The following is a 7,500-nucleotide window of genomic DNA, read 5'->3' as shown; positions in this document are numbered from 1 at the left end:
AGTAGTAGTTGTGGTGGTACGTGGTGGTGGTGTCTGAAAATGTCCATCAAGAAATTCGAAACAGGTATCCAACACATACACACAGGTAAGGGCAACCCATTTCTGAAAAGGTATACAGGATATCCACACACGTAAGGGCAGAGCATTCCTGAGGCGTGGCTCCGTGCAGTCCGTCCACCACCACCAGCACGGCACGGCTCGTTCACCCACCAACCAACAACTCCCACTCACAACCCTCTGAGCCCCTCTCCCAGCCTCGCTCACAGCCTCAGTCACCCCTTAGTCCTTGTGGTGGGAGGCTGCACACCGCTGTTCTCGTGTCACTCCCAACCTCGTTAGCTGCGCCTCGACCTAGTTAGCCCCGCGGCGTTGAGTGCGTCCAGTGTGCGAGTGAAGTGCGTGGAACAGTCGGTACAGAGGTTTGCAGAGGTAAGCTGGCGCCCGACCCCATTCAAGGAAGGTACTGCTGGTTGGTGACTTGGCTAGTGGTTGCTTGTGTGTTGCGCTGCGGTGGTGATGTTGTCTGTGGTGGTGATGATGTTGCCTGGTGTTGTGGGGATAAGCGTTGTGTTGTAGTGTTGTTTTGGTGATGTTATGGAAGTGAGGAAAAACTGTTGACTTAATTGTTAGTTTGTAGTTGGTGTTATGTTACGTTGTGTGATGTTGTGGTGATGTGTGTTCTATCGCATCATTGTTTTCGGTGTTGTTGTGATGTTGTTTTCTGTTCAGGGAAGGTGAGACTGGTGACTTAATTGTTGGGTTGTAGTTGATGTTATGTTACGTTGTGTGATGTTGTGGTGATGTGTGTTCTATCGCATCATTGTTTTTGGTGTTGTTGTGATGTTGCTTTCTGTTCAGGGAAGGTGAAACTGGTGACTTAATTGTTGGGTTGTAGTTGATGTTATGTTACGTTGTGTGGTGTGATGTTGTGGTGATGTGTGTTGTACTGTATATCATTGTTTTTGATGTTGTGATGTTGTTTTCTGTTCAGGGAAGGTGAGACTGGTGACTTAATTGTTGGGTTGTAGTTGATGTTACGTTGTGTGGTGTGATGTTGTGGTGATGTGTGTTCTATCGCATCATTGTTTTTGGTGATGTGATGTTGTTTTCTGTTCAGGGAAGGTGAGACTGGTGACTTAATTGTTGGGTTGTAGTTGATGTTATGTTACGTTGTGTGGTGTGATGTTGTTGTGATGTGTGTTCTACTGAAATATCATTGTTTTTGGTGATGTGATGTTGTTTTCTGTTCAGGGAAGGCAAAACTGGTGACTCAATTGTTGGTTTATAGTTGATGTTACGTTGTGTGGTGTGATGTTGTGGTGATGTGTGTTCTACTGTATATCATTGTTTTTGGTGATGTTGTGATGTTTTGATTACGTTGTGTGGTGTGATGTTGTGGTGATGTGTGTTCTGTATATCATTGTTTTTGGTGATGTTGTTTTCTGTTCTGTTCTGTTCTGGTGCACACACAACTGGGATTCGCTGTCCCTGCATTGCTCTCCAGTATTGTATATTTGAAGACATGGTTCTGTATTAAGTACCTCCCTCGGACCCGGCGGGGCTTCGTGGTGCAGTGGTTAGCACACTCGGCTCACAACCTAGGGAGCCCGGGTTCGATTCCCGGGCGGAGTGGAAAACTTTGGGCGGCTTTTCCGATACCCTGCGTAGCCCCTGTCCACCCAGCAGTGAATGGGTACCAGGTATTGATCCGGGGTTGTGTCCCGTCTCCTGGGGTCTGTTCCCTTCTCCTATAATTCCTTCCCCTTCTGTCTCTCTCCGGCATATGACCACAGATGTTGCGCCGACTAAACCAAACTTTCCAACTGTTCCCTTCTCCTATAATTCCTTCCCCTTCTGTCTCTCTCCGGCATATGACCACAGATGTTGCGCCGACTAAACCAAACTTTCCAACTGTTCCCTTCTCCTATAATTCCTCCCCTTCTGTCTCTCTCCGGTATATGACCACAGATGTTGCGCCGACTAAACCAAACTTTCCAACTGGTCCCTTCTCCTATAATTCCTTCCCCTTCTGTCTCTCTCCGGCATATGACCACAGATGTTGCGCCGACTAAACCAAACTTTCCAACTGTTCCCTTCTCCTATAATTCCTTCCCCTTCTGTCTCTCTCCGGCATATGACCACAGATGTTGCGCCGACTAACCCAAACTTTCCAACTGTTCCCTTCTCCTATAATTCCTTCCCCTTCTGTCTCTCTCCGGCATATGACCACAGATGTTGCGCCGACTAAACCAAACTCTCCAACTGTTCCCTTCTCCTATAATTCCTTCCCCTTCTGTCTCTCTCCGGCATATGACCACAGATGTTGCGCCCACTAAACCAAACTCTCCAACTTTTCCTCGTACCCGGCACTTGTGAACCCCAGCGTTGTGTGTGTGTGTGTGTGTTGGTAAACGTTGAGCTCCTGCCAATACAGCCAGGCGTGCTCTCATCTGAGTAACGGGAACAGCCCCCTCCAGCCTCCCTCCAAAACACTACTCGATTATTATAGTGATATGCTTTTAATCAATGCGTTTAAGAAGTCTCTAACACGGGAGCTTGACCGGAGCAATGTGTTTAAGCCATCCTTGAAATGGAAATGAAAAATAGAAAACCAGAGACGAAAAAATATAAAATCAGACGTTGAATAGTTACAAAAAGCAGCCCTCGTTTCTCTTACTTGTTACAGTGCAGAAATAGACCCCATTTTTCAACACCATCAGAGGGTCGGTATTATACTTGCGCTTGTCACATCAGCTATTTCTAAAGGTCAAAGATGGGGTCAGTCGGGGTCTAATGAGTGTTTCTTTAGGTTCACGGTACAGAGGAAGACTCACACTACCACCAGGGTCATAAAACTACCCCTGGAAATGCCAACAACTCCTACGAAAGCCTTATCAAATAGGTGTTTCTTTAGGTTCATGGTACAGAGGAAGACTCACACTACCACCAGGGTCATAAAACTACCCCTGGAAATCCCAACAACTCCTACGAAAGCCTTGTCAAATAGGTGTTTCTTTAGGTTCACGGTACAGAAGAAGGGTCAAACTACCACCAGGGTCATAAAACTACCCCTGGAAATGCCCACAACTCCTACGAAAGCCTTATCAAATGGGTGTTTCTTTAGGTTCACGGTACAGAGGAAGACTCACACTACCACCAGGGTCATAAACTACCCTCTCCTGGACCCCACAACTCCTACGAAAGCCTTATCAAATAGGTGTTTCTTTAGGTTCACGGTACAGAAGAAGGTCAAACTACCACCAGGGTCATAAAACTACCCTGAAATGCCTAACTCCTACGAAAGCCTTGTCAAATAGGTGTTTCTTTAGGTTCATGGTACAGAAGGTCACACTACCACCAGGGTCATAAACTACCCCTGGAAATGCCTAACTCCTACAAGCTTTGTCAAATATGTGTTTCTTTAGGTTCACGGTACAGAAGAAGGGTCACACTACCACCAGGGTCATAAAACTACCCCTGGAAATGCCCACAACTCCTACGAAAGCCTTATCAAATAGGTGTTTGCTTAGGTTCACGGTACCGACGAAGGGGCACACTACCCATGAAAGCCTTGTCAAATAGGTGTTTCTTTAGGTTCATGGTACAGAAGAAGGGTCACACTACCACCAGGGTCATAAAACAAGGCTTTCGTAGGAGTTGTGGGCATTTCCGGGAGTAGTTTTATGACCCTGGTGTTAGTTTGACCCTTCTTCTGTACCATGAACCTGAAGAAACACTCACTAGAACCCGACTGACCCTTTCTTTGACCTTTAGAAATAGCTGATGTGAGAAACGAAAGTGTCTTGTAGAACCGCCCTTCAAGATCTCGCTTTGGTGGACGTAATGGGAGCAAATGTCATAGCTGCGCGTGGCGGCTGTGCCCATCTCCGTCCCGTTCGCCCTTTGAGCCTGTGGTGGGAGGGAACCCATCAGCTCTACACAGCAGGGCCACGTGACACCCGGGTTATCACAGTGGACCATCCCCAGGTGTTCCCAGGTGTCCCCATTTATCGACCAGACCGAAAAGAAGGAAGAACAGCTGGGTGGGAAATGGAAAGTTTGGTTTAGCCGGCGCAACATCTGTGGTCATATGCCGGAGAGGAATTATAGGAGAAGGGAACAGACCCCAGGAGACGGGACACAACCCCCGATTAATACCTGGTACCCATTCACTGCTGGGTGGACAGGGGCTATGTAGGGTATCGGAAAAGCCTCCCAAATTTCTCTACTCCGCCGAGTGTGCTAACCACTGCACCACGAAGCCCCCGACAGCTGGGTGGGCTGCACGCCGACCGCCCGGGCTGGGAGTCGAACCCGGGCTCACAGAATAGAAGTCAGGGCCTCTAACCACTGCACCGCGGAGACGCCTGATGTGTGGACAATGATAAGTTTGTTCTCTAGCTATACCGCCATTGCTCCCCCAGGTGAAGGAAACCAAGGATTATATACACGAGTGTCTCCTATTGTCCTTAATATATTTAAACTGCTTCCGTGCTGACACCCTGAATGGTCAAACTCTTCCCCCGTGCCTTTCAACACCTTCCTTTCCTTCCTGTTACCGCCTGTGCCTAGGAAGGGTGACCGTTCCGATCCTTCAGACTACCGTCCTACAGCTTGTCTTTCTAAAGCCTTTGGAACAATACAGAAAAGTTCTTCAGCATCTCTCCACTTGTGACCTTTCTGATCGCCACATGGGTTCCGCAAGGGACGTTTTACTTGTGATCTTATTGCCCTCCTAACTGACTCGTGGTCGTCCCCTCTTAGCCGTTGCGGTGAGACGTTCGCTGCTGGCCTTGGCACCATGAAAGGTTTCGACAGAGTATGACGCAAATCTTTGCTTATTAAACTACCCTTCAACGGATTATATCCCTATCTCTGTACCTTTATCTCTGGTTTCCTGTCCGGTAGATATCATTTTTATCTCTGCTGTGGTAGACGGTCACTGCTCTTCACCTAAATGCATCAACTGTGCTGTGCCTAAACCTATCAACAGTGGTGTTCCGCAGGGCCCTGTCTTATCTCCCACTCTGATATTCATTGATGATTTTTCCGAAACAAATTGTCCTGTCCATTCTTACGCCGACGACTACTCTGCCTTACTCGGCATCTTTCAACACAAGACCCTCCCAACAGGTATTACATAATTCCAAGCTGGAGGCCGCACAGCGCTAAACTTGACCTTTCCATCATTCCCGATTGGGGCATAGGGAACCTGTGACCTCAAAAACTCAATTTCTCCACCTATCAACTCGACACAATCTTCCAAACACCCCTATTTTTCGATAACACTCAGCTGTCACCTTATACAGTAAACATTCTCAGTCTATCCTTTGCTCAAAATCTTAACTGGAAACCTTATATCTCCTCTCTTACTGAATGAGCTTCCTCGAGGTTAGGCGTCCTGTATCTGCCGTCTCCTTCCTCTACTGACCGTTTCATACGTCTCAAATTCCGCCGCAATGTTACAGCGCTTTCTGTCTTCTATCAATGTTTTCACGCTGACTGCTCTTCTGAACTTGCCAACTGCGTGTCTTCCTTCCCCTTCCATCGCCCGGTACACTCGACTTTCTATTCTAGCTCATCCCTATACTGTCCAATTCCCTTCTGCAAGAGTTAACCAACATCTTCATTCTCTCATCCCTTACACCGGTAAACTCTGGAAAAGCCTTTCTCTGTCTGTATATCATCCTGCCTACGACTTGACCTTCAAATTAGGAGTGTCAAGGAACCTCTCCACCCGAAATTGACCTCTCTTTTGAATTGACCTCTCTTTTGACCACTTTCTCTTTTATATGACCACTGCTTAGCGGAGGTATATGTATAATACACACACACACACACACACACACACACACACACACACACACACACAGAAGCATTGAGCTGTGGAGTGGACTGGAGGAGGAGGTGGTTTGTGCAAGAAATATTCATGATTTTAAGGAAAAGTTGGATAAGAGCGGATATGGAGACGGGACAGCGCGAGTGTAGATCTTGTCCCGTATGTTACAACTAGGTAAATACACACACACACACACACACACACACACACACAGACACAGACACACACACACAGACACAGACACAGACACAGACACACACACACACACACACACACACACACACACACACACACAGACTGAATAAAACGTCAGCAGCCGGCGGCCTCCCAAACGTTTCCAAGCTTCTGACTTGTCCTTATAGATGAGCGTCTCCTTATCGATGAGCGTCCCCTTATAGATGAGCGTCTCCTTATCGATGAGCGTCCCCTTATCGATGAGCGTCCCCTTATAGATGAGCGTCCCCTTATAGATGAGCGTCCCCTCTATAGATGAGCGTCCCCTCTATAGATGAGCGTCCCCTCTATAGATGAGCGTCCCTTTATCGATGAGCGTCCCTTTATCGATGAGCGTCCCCTTATCGATGAGCGTCCCCTTATCGATGAGCGTCCCCTTATCGATGAGCGTCCCCTTACAGATGAGCGTCCCCTCTATAGATGAGCGTCCCTTTATCGATGAGCGTCCCCTTACAGATGAGCGTCCCCTCTATAGATGAGCGTCCCCTCTATAGATGAGCGTCCCCTCTATAGATGAGCGTCCCTTTATCGATGAGCGTCCCTTTATAGATTAGCGTCCCCTTACAGATGAGCGTCCCCTCTATAGATGAGCGTCCCCTTATAGATGAGCGTCCCCTTATCGATGAACGTCCCCCTATAGATGAGCGTCCCCTTATAGATGAGCGTCCCCTTATCGATGAGCGTCCCCTTATAGATGAGCGTCCCCTTATAGATGAGCGTCCCCTTATAGATGAGCGTCCCCTTATCGATGAGCGTCCCCTTATAGATGAGCGTCCCCTTATCGATGAGCGTCCCCTTATAGATTAGCGTCCCCTTATAGATGAGCGTCCCCTTATAGATGAACGTCCCTTTATCGATGAGCGTCCCTTTATAGATGAGCGTCCCCTTATCGATGAGCGTCCCCTTATCGATGAGCGTCCCCTTATAGATTAGCGTCCCCTTATCGATGAGCGTCCCCTTATAGATGAGCGTCCCCTTATCGATGAGCGTCCCGTCGTAGACATGCCGAACACTTGACTTGATCGGCATGTGGTGCGCGGCCTTGTCTGGAGCGCTGCGCCAGTCTGTCCCAGCGTGTATGACCCGCTGGCAGCTGGTGACGGCTCGCCAGTATGGATTACGTCCCGCTGCCCTCAGACATTTTTGTTGTTGATGCTTTACGGTGCTTTATGCTGCTCTTGTGCTTCAACTTTGTCCATTATTTGTAGTTTTCTTATTATATAGTGCTTATTTACTTATGTCTATGTATATTGTGTGTATGTATCTATCTATCCATCTAGCCATGTAGCTGTATATCTATATATATTTATTTCTTAGAATGTACATGTGGCCCCACTCCGGGGCGGTGCCCGGCATGCCGGAGGGGTCCGCCCCGCTGGGTGGGGACCCAGGCACGGGCCGGGCCGCCTCGGAAATAGGCTGATCTT

General features: G+C 48.1%; 3 protein-coding genes and 1 long non-coding RNA gene across 17 annotated transcripts in view; 2 read left to right on the top strand and 2 right to left on the bottom strand.

Annotated features, from left to right (window-relative positions):
* Nucleotides 1-7,500, bottom strand: part of LOC126987263 (bromodomain-containing protein 7-like) — a 111,076-nt gene that overhangs the window by 48,328 nt on the left and 55,248 nt on the right. The window lies entirely within an intron of this gene.
* LOC126987284 (uncharacterized) overlaps nucleotides 1-7,500 on the bottom strand; it is a 116,640-nt gene that overhangs the window by 68,624 nt on the left and 40,516 nt on the right. The window lies entirely within an intron of this gene.
* Nucleotides 1-7,500, top strand: part of LOC126987564 (uncharacterized) — a 32,470-nt gene that overhangs the window by 3,327 nt on the left and 21,643 nt on the right. Inside the window, exon 2 of the long non-coding RNA XR_007741014.1 lies at nucleotides 3,426-3,518. This is a non-coding gene — a long non-coding RNA (uncharacterized LOC126987564). The remainder of the gene's footprint in view (nucleotides 1-3,425; nucleotides 3,519-7,500) is intronic.
* Nucleotides 200-7,500, top strand: part of LOC126987444 (metalloproteinase inhibitor 3-like) — a 28,944-nt gene continuing 21,643 nt past the window's right edge. For 10 of the 11 annotated variants that reach the window (XR_007740925.1, XR_007740915.1, XR_007740911.1 and 7 more), the window contains exon 1: nucleotides 201-429. The gene's annotated coding sequence lies outside the window, so the exon portion shown is untranslated. Of the gene's footprint in view, nucleotides 461-7,500 lie in introns of all 11 variants that reach the window. The other variant, XM_050844418.1, reaches the window with a different exon arrangement.

Source organism: Eriocheir sinensis, chromosome 6 (assembly GCF_024679095.1).
Source record: "Eriocheir sinensis breed Jianghai 21 chromosome 6, ASM2467909v1, whole genome shotgun sequence".
Taxonomy (NCBI): Eukaryota; Metazoa; Arthropoda; class Malacostraca; order Decapoda; family Varunidae; genus Eriocheir; species Eriocheir sinensis.
This window is presented reverse-complemented; position numbering and strand designations above follow the sequence as displayed.